We start from the raw sequence: 18712 nt of genomic DNA, 5'->3' as shown, positions 1-18712 counted from the left end.
CGCCTCTGGGGAGAGAGAGAGAGAGAGAACAGATGCAGTCTGAGAGAATACCTCCAGTGCCCCAGTCACATTCAGGAAAATGTTGATGCTCCCTCCGGGGACTGGGGGCAGGAGGTGGACCAAGCTTTCCGTCACAAATTTGACTCTGTTCAAATCTTCCCTTTCCAGTCGCAAGATGAAGAAGCGAACCTCCACGTGTCATTCAGAGGAACAGCCCAGGTAGAGGGGGAGAATGGCACCCAGTGTATGTGTGTGAGCTGGGTATGAGAGTGAGTGTGAGAGTGAGATTGGGCTTGGGTGTGAGCCTGTGTCAGTGTGAGAGTGAGATTGGGTGTGACAGAGTGTGAAGGAGTGAGAGTGAAATTGGGCATGAGCCAAAGTGATTGTGAGATTTGGAGTGAGTGTGACATTTGGAGTGAGTGTGACATTTGGAGTGTGTGTGACATTTGGAGTGAGTGTGACATTTGGAGTGAGTGTGAGATTTGGAGTGTGTGTAAGATTTGGAGTTGAGTGTGACATTTGGAGTGTGTGTAAGATTTGGAGTGAGTGTGAGATTTGGAGTGAGTGTGACATTTGGAGTGTGTGTAAGATTTGGAGTGAGTGTGAGATTTGGAGTTGAGTGTGACATTTGGAGTGTGTGTGACATTTGGAGTGAGTGTGAGAATGTGAGGATGAGTTTGAGAAAGTGAATTAGAGAGTGAGAATGGGATATCCCTGTAGAGTGTGTCTGAGAGAGGGAATGAGTGTGAGAGAGGGGGAGTGAGGGACACTGTGTGAGAGGGAGTAAGAGTGAGGGTGTGTGTGAGTTAGAGAAATGTGAGTGAGAATGATATTGTGTGTGAGTTGCGGTAAAAGAGTGTGAGTGAGAGGGTGTGTGAGAAAGAGGGCGTGTGAGTCTGAGAGTGACGGTGAGTGAGTGAGAGAGCGATGGGAGTGAGAGAACATGAGTATGTGAGAGTGACAGTATGAATGAGAGTGAGTGAGAGAGGGATGGGAATGTGAGGGAGAAAGAGAGAGAATGCAGAAGCTTCCGGGGTTAGTGTCTGCTGGTCCCTTGTGAATATTATTGCCTCCATTCGCTTCCCACAATTCAACTGGAAAACCAGCGCATCTCCGTGTGTTTACGGACTTGTGTAAAAGTGACAGCTGGAAATCAGACAGGACCCGCTGAGTAAACCCGCGGTGCCCATAGGCATCTCTATCACAGACCCTGGGCAGTTCCGCTTCAGCTGCACAGCTCCTGTCTGGAAGGGTTACAGAGTCAGGGTACGCTTCAGAGGCTCCCAATCCTTTACTGGGTCACAGCATCAGACATTCCCGCAATGTTCCCTATTACTTCGGAAACTAATGATTACAGCGTCGTACTGTAAGGGCAGGGACTGAGAGAGAGAGAGAGAGGGGAGGTCACAGACATGGAGAGAGAGAGAAAACACAGACTGGGAAGGGGGGCAGAGGACACAGACTGGGAGAGAGAGAGAGGACACAGACTGGGAGAGAGAGAGAGAGGGCACATACTGGGAGGGAGAAAGAGAGGACACAGACAGAGAGAGAGGAGAGGGCACAGACTGGGAGTGAGAAAGAGAGAGGACACAGACAGAGAGAGAGGAGAGGGCACACACTGGGAGTGAGAAAGAGAGCGGACACAGACAGAGAGAGAAAGAGGAGAGGGCACAGACTGGGAGGAAGAGAGAAGAGGACATAGACTGGGAGCGAGAGGGGGAGGGCACAGACTTGGAGAGAGAGAACACAGACTGGGGAAGAGAGATACAAAGAGAGAGGGAGGACACAGCCTGGGAGAGAGAGAACAGGGCACAGGCTGGGAGATAGGGTTAGGGACGGGGCAGGGGGCAGAGACTAGGCGAGTGGGGTAGAAACTGATGGAGAGGGGTAGGGACTGGGGAAGAGGGCTGATGTTGGGAGAATGGGGCAGGGGCTGGGAGCGTGCCAGGAGCAGGAGCAGTGAGAGCCGGGACAGGCAGGGTGTGGTTTATGAACGAGCTGGAGCTGGCAGAGCAGATAGCTTGCTGTGTAGCTGAATACTGCACTCTGCAGTAAAGGGCAGTGTTGCTATTAGCTGGCGCCAGTCTCCACCCTCCGTCCGCCCTTCTCCACCTCCCTCCACCCCCACCCCCCGCCCTCTTCACCTCCCACTCCCCTCCCACATAAACACACACGGAGGCGACTTTCCAGGAACTTTCCAGGAAATGTGTCACGTGAAGCCCCTGGCAATTGGCCAACTCTGAAAGCGAAGGCGGCCTGAGTCCTGAATTTACCCTGGAGCCCAGCCTAGAGTGAGGACAGACCCGCTGCGGGGGGGGCTGAATCCAGCTGCAGCTTTCTCCCGGGGAGAGGGGGAGGGAGTCAGTGCCCTGTGTCTCTTCTCTCCCTCCCCCCACAGGGCAGCCCGTCTTTACTGTGCACAGGGCCAGAGAGAGAGAGACCTACTTCTAAGAATCCCTCGAGGTTCCCAGACTGATGATGACAGTGAAGCAGACCGTTTCAGACAGAGACCCGGAGACGGATGGCGGAGGGGCAGGAGGAGAGAGATGGACTCAATCTGCCCAATCCCTTGGACAAAGGGAGAGTGCAGAGCTCCGCTTCAACCTCTACACGCTCAGAGAAAGAGTCATCCCCAGAAATCTCTATCAAGAGACAGGTTGATATGCAATATATATTCTATATGTGCCTGTCTGTATGCAATGTCTCATACTTATACATCGACATATCTCTACACGTACAATACTACACATACATCCACACAAACACAGACACATACAGATATAGGCAGGCTTACAGGTACATATGCGCACAGATACATATACATATAAGCACACATTCACATACAGACACATATACACAGGGCGATAAGGACAATTTCTTGTATGTCGGCTGGTAATGTACTAAATGCAAACCCAAAGCACTGCGGACGCTGTCAACCAGAAAACGAAACCAGAAACTGCTGGGAAACCTCAGCAACTGGAACAGTTCTGAGGAAGGGTCACTCGACCCTAAACTGATTTCTCTCCACAGATGCTGCCAGCCCTGCCGAGGTTTTCCAGCAAGTTCGGTTTTGGTTCTGCAGTGAATGTTTACGAGCGGAGACGAGTTGGTACTAACCCAGGGTTTGGAGAAGGTGGAAGTTGCCAAGGCGCCGATAGCCAATCCCAATGCAGCCACCTCAACCGACTTTTAACCTTTCAAATCACTGCGTGGCGTGTCTCTGTGATCCTGGGCAGACGAGGTGTGCTCGGTGTTTATGAACAGAGAGGCTGATGTTTGTGTACAGTAACCTGTCAGCCAGCACGCAGATGTTTGCGGGGGGTTTGTTTTGTTTTGGAAGTAAACATACTAAGAATTTCAAACTCGGTTTATTCGCTGCAGAGAAACAGGGAGAAGTTCAATTTGGGCCCCTCCCGGTGATTTTTATTTTGTTAAACACTAAGATCAGATGTAGTTTTGGTTCTGGAGCGGCCCCTGAATTTTATTTACCGCTAAAACAATTGCAAAGAGCACACAGCCACCCAAACCCTAACGCCACCGGCCCCAAAGTCCTTCAGCTCCGATGATGAGGAGGTTTTGGTTCTGCTCGGGGTCAGAGTTGTCCCGGTTCTGTGAGATTTGTTCCCCCCGATTACTGCGAGGAGCAGGCAAGCCGAGTCTAATTCGATCCCCCCGCGTTATGCCCTGGGATTCGGAGTGAACCCATTGAAGGCACGTACCTGTTTATTTTCAGAGGTGCAGTGAGGGGGGGGGGGGGGGGGGGGGGGTGGTAATGCCCCGGGAACTCGTCCTGAGAGGGCGGCCAGTGGAAATAACCCACTCGCTGCCCAGAGCAATTTCAGGAGGGGGGTCAGAAAGTGAATTGACGTTTCTAATCGGGATGGTGAGATTTGGTGGGTCGGTATTTCCTGCTGGCACTTTACAGAAAGCGATGCCGAGCGAACGAACATTATTTTGACCACAAACTCGGTCTAATCACGCGGTTGGATCATTTTCTTACCTTCGTTTTGGACACTGTTTAATTAATTTGGAAAACGAACTCCCGCCGTCTCTTGGAGGCGGGTTCTGCTGAATTCCGGCAAACTTTCACAAAGCACTGACCGTTCGCCCCGCGGGCCGGGTTGTTTCCCGATGTTACCTTTGGTTAAAGCGGCTGGTTTTTTCCCCGAACCCGGGAGCCCGAGCCTCCTTCCGCCACGGGCCGCTGTTTGTACATGAACGCGCTTTCCTGAAAAGTGTTTTTGGATGTGTTTTGTCTGGTAGCTTCAAAGGAGTGGTAGGGATCGAGAGATCATCGGTCCCAATTGTACCTCAGTTTAGCAAGTAATCGGAGATAATTTAACTGAGCAAAGGGCTTTTGTTCAGCTCTATAGGGTAGATCTGGCCCTTTCACTTCCCTTAGTAAGCGGTTATTATGGAAATACCAGGTCAGTTCAATGCTATGTTGTTGTACATACGGTATTCAGAGGTCACTAAAATCGTTGCAATTCAAATTAGATTCCACCATAACAATTACATTCAAAAGTTCAGAAATTGCAAAGGAATTTGGTTAAAATGTATAGTTGCAACTCGACAATTGCAAGTCTTTCCTTTTTAATGGATTCTGAAATCGTTGACAAGAATGTTATAGGCAACACAATTTCTTTCTACATACCCGGGTACATAAGGACATTTTGCCTGAAACTCAAAACTTTTCACAAAGGACTCCAAAAATAGTCCGGGCCTTCAAATAAACAGGTTACATTCCCGCAACTCGCCCCACCCAAAAACAAAATCACATTTGGTTAGAAAATATTTTTTTTTGCCCTGAAATCCAAGCTGTTCACTAAAGGCTTAAAAACGTCGGATATTAGAGAAAAAAAGAGTTGATCAAAAATATGTTCCTCCCCCCGAGAGAAACGCAGAGTGCATCAGTGAAGTTTGATAGCAGTAACACGTCACAAAACAAGAGAAATTACTTATGTCTGAGAAATCAGACGTTTTCAGCGAGGAATCAAAGATTGACTACAAGATTACAATAACATGATTCACTCATTGGGAGAAGCCATCTGAAAATCAACGAGAAGCTCAATCGAAAACTTGTTAAAACTTCATTAAAAATACAATGGCATCACGTTTATTTTGCCCGAAATTCAAAACCTTTCATTAAATTGTTTTTAAATAATATGCTGAATCTTCCCTGAAAATATCAGAAATAAAAGATCGACGCAATGGGAGAACTGCTTTTTATATATAATAAACATGAAATGTGGTACCACTGGGCTTGGAGCTCTGTGTTCAAGTCTCGCCTTCTCCAGAGTTTTGTACTAACATCTCTGTACATGATTTGGAGATGCTGGTGTTGGACTGGGGTGTACAAAGTTAAAAATCACACAACACCAGGTCATAGTCTAACAGGTTTAATTGGAAGCACTAGCTTTCGGAGCGTCACTCCTTCATTAGGTACTAGTGGACTATGACCTGGTGTTGTGTGATTTTTAATTTTGTACATCTCTGTACAGGTTGATTGGAAAAATCATAACGTGGACTTTCACGAAACTCCAACAGTCTTGAGTAATTGCTGAAGAGATTTGATGCACATCTCCTGCTGTCCGGATTGTCCTCTCTGTGACGTTTGTATGAAGCTCGAATTCTTTGTGAACAAGTTGGATTACCTGAGGGCGGAGGAGAGGGTGAAAGAGGGCTTGGGTTGAGTGTCCCCTAATGTCCCACACATTTTATTGCGATGCACCGTCGTTTCAACTAAATTCCAAGGCTTTTCAAAAAATTTTCAGCATTTCTCATGAAAAAAAAATCACCCATCAAATTAAACTTTTTTTACTTTGGTGATGTACTACACTTTCATACCTATGAGTCTTTCATGATATATTTTAATTTTTTTGGTTAAAAAAATTTTCCTCCCCCGATTTAAACTTTCTTTGTGACGATTTTGTAGCATAAGGAGAATCAGTGGATTTGTAGGACAGGTAATTTTTGGATTTTCACAGGGTTTTTGATACGATCCCACAAGAGGTTAGTGGACAAAATTGGAACACAGAATTCAGGGTAAAATACTAGCGTGGATTGAGAATTGGTTAATAGATAGAAAACAGAGTGCAGTGATAAACAGGTCTCCTCAGATTTGCAATCTATATAAATTATTTGGATGTGAGCACAAAATGCAAAATTTCCAAATTTTTTGATAACACAAAACTGAGTGGGAATGTAAACATAGAAACATAGGAAACAGGAGCATGAGTAAGTAATTTGGCCCTTTCAGCCTGCCCCATATTCAGACCAATAATGGCTCTACATCCAACTCAATACCCCGTTCCTGCTTTGCCCCCATACTCTATGATCCCTTTAGTTGCCAGGACAATGCAAGGAGATTTCAAGGGGATATGAACAGATTAGGCGAATAGACAATAATGTGGTAGATGGAAGATAATGTGGATAAGTATGAAAATATCCATTTGGTTAAAAAAAGTAGAAAGATAATGTGGTCCTTAAATGATGAAATGTTGGGAAGCATTGATATCCTAGAGGACTTGAGTGTCCTTGTTCATGAGTCACCAAACCTTAGCATAGATGTGCTTCAAGTAATTAAGGAGGTAAATGGTATGTTGGCCTTCATCATAGGAAATTTGAGTACAAAAGTAAATATGATATGTGACAATTGCACAAAGTCATGGTTAGGCTACATCGAGAGTGTTAGATACTGTTTTGGAACTTTATCTAAGGAAGGATATACAAAGGGAGTGCATCGGACATCCCTGGGATGGTAGGATTGTCTTATATGGAAAGATTGAGGAATCTGGCTCTGTATTCCCATAGTTTTGAACAATAAGAGGTGATCTCATTGAAACTTACAAAATTCTTCCAGGGTGTGACAGGGTGGATACAAACAGGATGTTTCTTCTGGCTAGCAATTCCAAAACCAGGGGATACCAGCTTTATACTAATGGATAGGCTATATTACATTGAAAGGAGGGTAAATCTCTTCACTCAGGAGGGTAGTGAATCTTCAGAATTTTCTAGAGTTATAGAATAGAATCATAGAATCCCTGCAGTGCAAACAGAGGCCATTCACTCATCAAGACTGCACTGAATCTCTAAAAAGCATGCCACCCATACCCACATCCCTAACCTATCCGTGTAACCCTGCATTTCCCATGGCTAATCCACCTAACCCGCAGATCCTTTGACTGTGCAAGGAATCTGGATTACCCGGAGGAAACCTACATGCAAGAACATGCAAGCTCTGGCCACTCTACCTCAGAAGCCTGTGGAAACTCAATCACTGGAACTATTCAAGACAAAAGATTGATGGATTTCTAGATTCTAATGAATGTCAAGGGATATGGAGACACATTAGGAAAGTGGTATTGAGGTAGTAACCAACATGATATAATTGGATAGCAGAGAAAACTCAATGGGCTGAATGGCCTACTCCTCCTGTGTTGCCATGTCCTTTGATTTAAAAGTGTTCTTTTCAAGTTGTTCAAGACCAATATATGACCAGCTGATGGTCCACCTGAGCATAATAGTCCAGGCTGGAAATGCCCAAAATTCAGAATGAATAATTAATTCAATTTTAATAACTATACTGGAAGTATCACACTTAATGGCATTTAAGCAAAATTTTCATTTGGTTCCCATTTGGTTCATACACAACATGTGTCGTAAAATGTGGAATCTATCTATTCTAGCATAATTACAGAGCATTGCAAACTTTCCCCATGTTCTTAAATGTAATTTTGAACTTAAATCCTCAGTGTAACATGTTAAAGCAGGAAGGAGCTCATGAAAATAAGAAAGGGCTGGATAAATAAGAAATATGAGATAAGAATGGTAAGGAGCAAGGGTAACCTGAATGGTCTGTGAACAAAAACAATTATGGAATGGAAATAAAAGTGAATTGTTAAAAATTATAATTTTTTAATAAATTAAACTTTTAAGCATTGCACACAATACCCAAAAATAAGCCAGGACAACTGGAAGCAGTAATCCAGATGATATAAAAATAACTGAAATGAAACACATGAAGAACAATATTGTAGATTTTAATATAGTAGTAAAAAGTGAAGTCTGCAGATGCTGGAGATCAGAGCTGAAAATGTGTTGCTGGTTGAAGCGCAGCAGGTCAGGCAGCATCCAAGGAATAAGAAATTCGATGTTTCGGGCCAGAGCCCTTCATCAGGATTCCTGGCCCGAAACGTCGAATTTCCTGTTCCTTAGATTTTAATATAGACAGGAAGTAATGGGGGAAAAGTTCATAACTAATAGGACATTAGAAACAGAATACATATGGATTAAAATAAAAGTAAGGGATTATACTTGCCATAAAGGTATAATACAGACCAGGTAAAAGTGAAAAGAAGGAGGAAGGAGAAATAACCAAATATGTGAAATGTAAAAAAGAATAATAATAATAATTATGGAGAGTGATAGCTACTCCCAAATAAACTGAAGAGCCAGCCTGAGGGATTCAATCATTTTTACAACATGTGCAGGACAATGATACATTCAGAATCCTATCTCATATAGGGAAACGAACTAGAACAAATAAGAGAAGTATTGATATAGGTAATAGTGATCATAACATAAAGTGATTTAAAATAAAAATTGAGAAGGACAAATGTAAAGCCAACGTATGACAATTAAAAATAGCTGATCGTAAGGGTATAAGAGTAGAACTAGATTAAATAAACTGGGTACATTTACTGATATGCAAAAAATAGAATAGCAGCAAGAAATATTTAAAACAGTGATTAATAGTGACCAGGAACACCACCACCTTCTACTTCCCCTCCAAGTGTTGACCATCTTGATTGACTTCACTGTCACTGGGTCAAAATCTAGGAATTCCCTCCCTAATTGCATTGGTGGTCAATGCAAGCTGGTGGACTGCAGCACCATCTTCTCAAGGGCAACTAGAGATTGACAATAAATGCAGGCCCAGCCAATGACATTCACATTCCATGAATAAATTTAAAAATAAGTATATACCACTAAAAAAGAGGTGAGAAACAATAAATCATGGATGAATAACTGGAAGACTGGAGGTTGGCTAACATGGTGCTACTATTTAAGAAAGGTAGTAAGGACAAGCCAGGGAATATAGACCAGTGAGCCTGACGTCGGTGGTGGGCAAGTTGCTGGAGGGAATCCTGAGGGACTGGGTGTACATGTATTTGGATTCCTAAAGAAGGGCTCATACCCAAAACGTCGATTCTCCTGCTCCTTGGGTGCTGCCTGACCTGCTGCGCTTTTCCAGCAACACATTTTCAGCTCTGATCTCCAGCATCTGCAGTCCTCACTTTCTCCTCATGTATTTGGAAAGGCAAGGACTGATTAAAGATAGTCAACATGGCTTTGTGCATGGGAAATCATGTCTCACAAACTTGATAGTTTTTTGAAGAAGTAACAAAGAGGATTGATGAGAGCAATAGACATGATCTATGAAGTTCAGAAAGTATTCAACAAGTTCCCCATGGGCGATTGGTTAGCAAGGTTGGATCTCATTGGATACAGAACTGGCTGAAAGATGGAAGACAGAAGGTGATGGTAGAGGGTTGTTTTTCAGACTGGAGGCCTGTGACCAATGGAGTACCATAAGGATCAGTGCTGGGTCCACTACATTTTGTCATTTATATAAATGATTTGGATGTGACCTTAAGAGGTATAGTTAGTAAGTTTGCAGATGACACCAAAATTGATTTGGAGATACCAACGTTGGGTTGGGGTGTATAAAGTTAAAAATCACACAACACCAGGTTATAGTCCAACAGGTTTAATTGGAAGCACTAGCTTTCGGAGCGACGCTCCTTCATCAGGTGGTTGTGGAGAACACAATTGTAAGGCACAGAATTTATAGCAAAAATTTACAGTGTGATGAAACTGAAATTATACATTGAAAAATACCTTGATTGTCTGTTGAGTCTTTCATCTGTTCAAATACCATGATAGTTTCACTTCTTTCATGTGTAAATCACAAAACCTTTTTTTAAAAGTTGCATTCTCAGGTTAACTGTAACAATTGGTGTTAGTTAGACAATATGTTGAAGGTGTTAGCCCCCTGTGTTCTCCGTCTGTGCCATGATGTTTAGATTGATTCTAATCTAAAAAGTGAGATAACAGAGTTTTACATGGATTCATGCAGTTTTTGAGCAAAGTACAATGTAACTCTGCAAGTACAAATTCACCTCACAAATGTATATGTGTGTGTGTGTGTGTGTGTGTGTGTGTGAGAGAGAGAGAGAGAGAGAGAGAGAGAGTGAGTGTATATATGTGCGTATGTGAGTGTAGATTGTCTTAAGTCTGTGAGGGGTGCATGTGTGAGTGTGGGAGTGTGTGTGTGTTCTGGGGTGGGGGAGTTGTGATTGTCTGTGAGAGAGAGTGTATATGTGTGCGCATGAGTGTAGAGTAGTCTAAGTCTCTGAGAGGGTGTGTGTGTGTCTGTGTGTGTGTGTGATTTTTAACTTTAGACACCAAAATTGGAGGTGTAGTGGACAGCGAAGAAGGTTACCTCAGATTACAATGGGAACTTGATCAGCTGGGCCAATGGGCAGATGGAGTTTAATTCAGATAAATGTGAGGTTCTGCATTTTGGGAAAGCAAATCTTGGCAGGACTTATACACTTAATGGCAATGTCCTAGGTAGTGTTGCTGAACAAAGAGACCTTGGAGTGCAAGTTCATAGCTCCTTGAAAATGGAGTCATAGGTGGATAGGATAGTGAAGAAGGCGCTTGGTATGCTTTCCTTTATTGGTCAGAATTTGAGTACTCAGAATGACGTTGTGAAACTTGAAAGGATTCAGAAAAAATTTACAAGGATATTGCCGGGGTTGGAGGATTTGAGCTACAGGGAGAGGCTGAATAGGCTGGGGCTGTTTTCCTTGGAAGGTCAGAGGCTGAGGGGTGACCTTATAGAGGTTAATAAGATCATGGGGGGCATGGATAGGATAAATAGACAAAGTCTTTTTCTTGAGGTGGGGGATTCCAGAAATAGAGGACATAGGTTTAGGGTGAGAGGGGAAAAATATAAAAGAGACCTAACAGGGCAACTTTTTCACGCAGAGGGTGGTGCGTGTATGGAATGAGCTGCCAGAGGAAGTGGTGGAGGCTGGTACAATTACTACATTTAAAAGGCATTTGGATGGGTATATGAATAGGAAGGGTTTGGAGGGATATGGGCCGGGTGCTGGCAGGTGGGACAAGATTGGGTTGGGATATCTGGTCGGCATGGACGGTTTGGACCGAAGGGTCTGTTTCCGTGCTGTATATGTCTGTGACTCGATGACTTTACACTTAAGGAACAGTCACGTGCTAAGTATATAGACAACACAAGAAAGGAAGATAAAAGGAAATAAAAATGTTAGGAGTAAATTATTTAAAATATTGACAGAAATAACATTAAAATGTTACAAAATATAAAATGTAAAACAATTTAGAGATACATAAATAACAAAAGAAGGATCAGGATAAGGCTGATATTACTAAGGATTGCAGACCATAAACTCACAGTAATGTTATAGATAACTGAACTCCCTTTGGCAGGGGGCTGGATCCTGGGATGTGAAATACCTGCAGTTGTCAATCGGCCAGCTACTACCACTGGGGTCATTGTTGAATTGAGGGGATGGCGTGGCCTGGCAGCTGAGCTACCCTGGTTGTGCCAATGCTGGCAATGTCTGCTGCTGGGACTGCTGCTCCAGGATGAGAATGCCCTAACACTGTGGTACTCTCTAACAGTAGGTACATTCCGGGGAGGAGGTCAGGACCAGGCAGGAATACCTGGCTATCAGAATGGGGGCAATGTCATGGTGATCTGACAGTGTCATCACCGCAGTGTTGACTATTTTCCACAGTTGGATGGAAGGACTATTGTCTTCAGGTAACCCATTCAGAGGTCATAAAGTGACCTTTACAGAGGGGGACCTCCCAGAAACTGCTGGGAGTCTGCCACAATTTGTAACACAAGAGATTGGGGGGGAGATACTGAATAAGTATTTTGCATCAGTGTTTGATTAGATTAGACTTACAGTGTGGAAACAGGCCCTTCGGCCCAACAAGTCCACACCGACCCGCCGAAGCGCAACCCACCCATACCCCTACATTTACCCCTTACCTAACACTACGGGCAATTTTTAGCTTGGCCAATTCACCTGACCCGCACATCTTTGGACTGTGGGAGGAAACCGGAGCACCCGGAGGAAACCCACGCAGACACGGGAAGAACGTGCAAACTCCACACAGTCAGTAGCCTGAGTCGGGAATTGAACCCGGGTCTACAGGCGCTGTGAGGCAGCAATGCTAACCACTGTGCCACCGTGCCGCCCACTGTCCTGTGGAGAAGGACAGGGAAGATATAGCATGTGAGGAAATAGATGGTGACATCTTTAAAAATGTCCATATTACAGGTGCTGGGTGTCTTAAATGTATAAAGATGGATAAATCTCCTGGACCTGATCAGGCATACCCTAGAACTCTGTGGGAAGCTAGGAAACTGAGTGCTGGGCCCATTGCTGAGATATTTAAATCATTGATAGTCACAGGTGAAGTGCTGGAAGACTGGAAGTTGGTTAATGTGATGCCACTATTTAAGAAGGGTAGTAAGGACAAGCCAGGGAACTATAGACCAGTGAGCCTGACATCGGTGGTGGGCAAGTTGTTGGAGGGAATCCTGAGGGATAGGATGTACATGTATTTGGAAAGGCAAATTAGGGATAGTCAACATGGCCTAATGTGTGGGAAATCATGTCTCACAAATGTGATTGAGATTTTTGAAGAAGTAACAAAGAGGATTGATGAGAGAAATGGCTCTTAAAATTGCTAAAGAGGTTCTGGGATTTGAAGATGATTCTCAAATTTGCCAAGAAAGTTTAGAAGGAAAGAAAAAGGCCATACTTTTAGAATTAGTAAAGAGATTAGATTTGGGTTTAACCAAGGACAAAAGTAAAGCTGAAATTGTGAGGGAATTACTCAAACACTTAGGTGTGTCAGAGGAACAGACAAGTGCAGTCGAGGTAGAAAAACTTAAATTACAATTGAGGAAAATGGAGTTAGAAGAAACACAAAGAGAGAGAGAGAGGGGAAAGAGAAAGGGAGAGAAAGAGAGAGAGGAAAAAGAGATACAGAGAAGGTTCTTAGCTGAGCAAAAAGAGAGAGAATTTGAACTGGAGAAGTTACGACTTAGCCAAGTCAAGTTAACAGGATGGAGATCAAGAGAGAAGGTAGTGATGGATATAAATATGTTAAAACTCTGCCACATTTTGATGAGAAAGTTGTTGAAGCCTTCTTTATTTCACTTGAAAAATTGGCTAAGCAGATGGAGTGGTCCGAGGACTTATGGGTAATGCTAGTTCAGACTAAACTGATAGGCAGAGTGAGTGAGGTACCTGCTGCACTGGCAGATGAGGGGTCAAGAGATTATGAAGAGGTTTAACAGGCTATTTTAAATGCTTCTGAGTTGGTACCAGAAGCATATAGACAGTGGTTCAGAAACACAAAAGAGGAACCATGTCAGACTCATGTTGAGTTCGTAAGAATTAAACATAGTCACTTTGATAGATGGGTGCGAGCCTTAAAGTTAGATAAGACCGAAGAGGTTCAAGAGAGATCATTCTGCTGGAGGAGTTTAAAAACTCACTTCCAGAGGTGATAAGAATTCCCATGGAGAAACAGAAAGTTCAGGAAGTGAGAAGAGCAGCAGAATTAGCAGATTCATTGGTGCATAAGATAAGCTTCTGGCCAGAATTTTGTCTTGTGTGGGATAGAAGTTGGGAGAAGGGGAGATCCTACATTACTAAACCAAGAGTAGAGTTTACTGGTAAGAGTTTACCATGGGATAAAATGAAGCCGAAGAGGATGGAAAGGAGGTGAAAGGCCTCAGGTGTTTTCACTGTAATGGAGTGGGACACAGAAAATTACAGTGCCTTTTGTTTCGGAGGGGCACTGGGAAAAGGTGTTTCCGCTGCCAGAAGGTGGGACACATAAAGTCACAGTGCTGGCCATTAAAGAAAGGCGCTGTGGGAAAAGATGTGGTAAAAGAAGCTGAGCCAGTGGCAATAGTGAAGGTAGTAAAGGAGACCCCAAGATGAGCCAAGGAGCTTCAGGAGAGTGCACAGCCTAGGCAAGGGCTGGGTTTGGAGTTAATACCTGATCTTTACAAAGAATTTGCCTCTGTGGGTAAATTTTACTCAGAAAGAATAGAGGGAGAAGCATAAGAAGGTGTAATTTTGGGAGATACAGGATCTAACCAGTCGCTGATAGTAAGGAATGAGCGAATATGCACTCTTTCTGATCTGTTACCCAATAATATGGTAATTTGTGAGATAGATGGACAGAAATTTAGCATTCCCCTATGTAAGATCAAATTGGAGTGCCAACTCAAGACTGGGGAAGTTACAGTGGGAGGGATTGATGGAATGTCAGTTCCAGGAATTCAGTTTGTTCTTGGGAATGATTTGACAGGATCCAAGGTGGGAGTGACACCCATTTTTGTGGAGACACCCGAAGAAGACCAAGAAACTGAGGAGTTAAAGCAGAAATGTCCTGGTATTTTCCCAGACTGTGCGGTAACCAGATCCCACTACCATAAGTCAAAGCACAAAGCGAAACCTAAAGAGAAATAGAAAGATGAAGGAGTTGAGGTTCAGTTAGCGGACACCCTGTTTGATGTAATGGTGCAGGAAAAGCCTGAAGACGCAGAGGGTCAGTCAGAGGTGTTAGTCCTGAAAGGGTAAAGGTCTTGCAACAGCAAGACAAGATGGTAAAAGATATATATGTGGATGCGTACTCAGGAAAGGAGGCAGAGATTATTCCAGAGGGTTATTATCTGAAAGATAGAATCCCAGGATGGAAATGGAGACCATGGCAGGTTAATGCAGAAGAGAAATGGGCCAAAGTGCCCCAGATTGTGTTGCTGTAGCACAGACAGGAAGTGTTACAGGTAGCCCATGAACTACCTGTAGGAGGTCACCTAGGGGCACGAAAGTCTCAGGCTTAGGTACAAAAACATTTTTATTAGCCTGGAATGCACAAGGATGTGGTTGACTTTTGCCGTATGTGCCATACATGCCAAATGGTAGATATGCCACGGGCAGTAATAACCTTTGTTGCCAATTCCTGCGTTTGAAGAACCTTCCACGCAGGTTATGATTGATCGTGTAGGTCCCCTCCCGAGAACTAAAAGTGGGAACCAGTACTTGTTAACCCGAATGGATGTGTCTCCCAGATTTCTGGAGACAATTCCATTATGGAGTATCAAGGCAAAAATGGTGGTAGCTGAGTTAGTAGCTTTCTTTATACAGTATGGACTACCTGTAGAGATTCAGTCGGACCAAGGGTCAAATTTTATTGGGAGGCTGTTTAAGGAGGTCATGGATAGTTTAGGTATACAGCAATTTAAATCCAGTGCGAATCATCCTGAATCCTAGGGAGCTTTAGAAAGATGGCATCAAACCTTGAAGACCATACTTCAGGATTACCTGAATGATTGGGATAAAGGTATCCCATTTGTATGGTTTTCATTAGAGATGCCCCAAATGAATCTATTCAGTTCTCTCCCTTTGAGTTAATATGAAGTGAGAGGCCCTTTAAAATGAATTAAAGAAAAATTGACAGGACCAAAGTCAGAGATCTCACACTTAGATTAGGTATCGGAGGTGAGGGAGAGATTAAACCTAGTAGGTGAGACAGCACCTAAAGCTAAACAGTGTAGAATGAAGCAGGTGGCGGGTAAAAGTCCTGAAACTCGGAGGTTTTCCCAAGGGAATGACGTGTTAGTACTGTTACCAGTGATAGGAGATCCCTTCAATACCAGGTTTAATGGTCCCTATCAAATTGAGAAAATGTTGAGTCAAATGAATTGTCTAGCGAAAATGCCAGATAGAAAGAAAAAGGTATTGGGTAGGTCAGGTGAACATGTTGAAACCGTATTATACCAGAGAGAAGGAACTGGAGAAACAGCTGTTAGTTACTGTCCTGCAGTGAGGTATCAAATCTCGATGATGTGGATTTTGATGTGCCTCAAAATAGATTAAAAAATGAAGAAGTCCTTGAGGAGTGGGATAGGTTAATAAGCTATCTGGCTCATTAGCATTGAATGCAGTTAAAAGATCTGTTACTGCAGTATAAGGAATCAGATGGGGTGGACAATGCTATTGTACATAAAGTAGATGCAGGGAATACTGCTCCGATAAAACAACATCCCTATCAGCTTAATCCTTTCTAAGCCAGACAGGTCCAGATGGAGGTGGAGGCCAGGCTCGACAAGGACATCATAGAACCAAGTCAGAGCGAGTGGAGTTCACCTATCATCTTAGTTCCCAAACCAGATGGGATTCAATGATTCTGTGTGGATTATTGGAAGGTCAACGCCTTTGGACAAATTTGGACTCATATCCAATTCCTAGATTGGAGAACTGTATTGAGAAAGTCGGACCAGCCAGTTACATCACCAATTTGGACTTTATGCATGGCTACTGGCAGGTACCTTTATCAGAGATGGCAAAGGAAATTTCTGTGTTTGTAACCCCAAATGGACTTTATCAGTTTAAAGTGATGCCCTTTGGAATGAAAAATGCACCCACCACATTCCAAAAACTTGTGAACAGAGTTGTGGCTGAATTAACAAATTGTGTAGTCTCTTTGGATGATGTAGTGATTGTTTGTAAGTTTTGGAAAGATCACACGGTACAGTTGGCAGAGCTCTTTGAAAGACTACAAGAATCAAAACTGGTAATAAACTTAAATAAAACTGAATTCACAAAAGCAGAGGTGATATAACATCGGACCCCATGGAACGCAAAGACAAAGGCTATCGAGGAATTTCCATGACCAACCTTGAAGAAAGAGGTGCTACAATTCTTAGGAATCAGCAGATTCTATCGGAAGTTTGTTCCAAAATTCAACAGTGTAGTGGCACCGTTAACCGATTTGCTGAAGAAGAACATAAAGTTTTGGTGGACAGAAATATGCCAGGAAATTGAAATCATATTAACCACCAAACCAGCTTTAGCTACACCAAACTTTTCAAAACCTTTTAAAATCATCATCGATGCTAGTGACGTAGGAGTTGGAGCTGTACTCCTACAGGAAGATGAGGATGGGATTGAACTGCCAGTTGGTTATTTTTCGAAGAAGATCAACATTCACCAGAGGAAATACTCCATGATCAAAAAAGAACCATTGAGTTTGGTACTGGCTTTACAACAATTTAATGTGTATGTCACGAAAAATGTGTTGAAGATGGCTGTGTACACGGATCACAATCTCTTATTTTCTTAGAATGCTTTGAAGGCAAGAATATGAGACTATTTCGGTGGAGTCTTATGTTACAGACTTTTAATTTAAAAATCATACATGTTGCGAGTCGTAAGAATGTAATTGCAGATGTGTTATCGCGGATTTAGCTGACAAAGTTAAGATGAGATTTGTATTTATTTAATATTTTATATATAGGTAAATGGGAAGAAGTTAAGGTGAATTTAGATTAGAGTTATCGGCATGTTAGGGTAATGTGTTTAAATAATAGAAAAAGAAATGAAGCCATCTTTTCATTATAATGGTTCGTTTTTTTCTTAAGGGGGGGAAGTGTAATGAAGTGTAGAAGTGTACTGTACTTTTATGAGAGCGAAGGACTTAGAGAGGCACACAGAGTGCTGGAGACGTTACATTGTAAAGTTTAGTCCAGCAGCTAGAGTAGCTGGTTGCTTGGATACAAAAACAAATTTGAATTCAGCAAATCAGTTTAAATCATATCCTAAAAAAATACCAAACTCCAATCCAGTTTGAATTGAATATATTGACAATATTAAAACCAATGTCACAATGTGATGCTTTGGGGTATAAGACTGAGAAAACTTGAACAGTTGAGAGAGGACTGCCAAGCCACTAACATCTGCAGACTGCCTGGAAAATTAGCTCTCTTAAAGGTACATTTATCTATCAATGACGTGTGAAAGAGAAATCCTAAGAAGAAGAAAATCTACAGAAGAAGATAAAAAGGGAAGATTCAACAGCTGCCTGGTTTTGAAATTTGAATTTTGGAAAATCTTAATGAGGGGTTTTATCAGACCCGTATTATAGCATGGTAAATAAACGATTGGTTAGAGGAAGGAGTTGTAAATAGTTGTTAGTTATCAGATGTGGGAGTTTAAAGAGAGTTTACGGGTTACTGTGAATTATATCTGCCATAAATGCTGTTGGATGTGAATCTTATCAGATCAAGTGGATCGGTTGGATAGACAGATAGAAGCAATGAAGAATTTGCAACAGCAACAGTATGTAATGGACGGTAGTTATAGGAAGGGGGAAAAGTCTCAGATCAGTCACATGGATGGGTTAACTCCAGGAAGGGTAAGAGAGGTAGGCACTAGGGCAGGAGTCTTTTGTGGATATACCCATTTCAAACAGGTATGCTGTTTTGAAAAATGTAGGAGGTGATGGACTCTCAGGGGAACGTAGCACGAACAGCCAAGTTTCTGGTATTGAGACTGGCTCTAATGCAACGAAGGGTACGTCAGCTTCCAAGAGATCAATTGTGTTAGGGGATTCTGTAGTCCGAGGTACAGACAGACATTTCTGTGGCCAGCAGAGAAAAAGCAGAATGGTGTGTTGTTTCCCTGGTGCCAGGATCAAGGATGTCTCAGAGAGGGTGCAGAATGTTCTCACAGGGGAGAGGGGCCAGCAAGAGGTCATTGTCCACATTGGAACCAACGATATAGGA

Source organism: Hemiscyllium ocellatum, chromosome 23 (genome assembly GCF_020745735.1).
Source record: "Hemiscyllium ocellatum isolate sHemOce1 chromosome 23, sHemOce1.pat.X.cur, whole genome shotgun sequence".
Lineage (NCBI taxonomy): Eukaryota > Metazoa > Chordata > Chondrichthyes > Orectolobiformes > Hemiscylliidae > Hemiscyllium > Hemiscyllium ocellatum.
The sequence above is the reverse complement of the archived record's forward strand: the minus strand, read 5'-3'. Positions refer to the sequence as shown.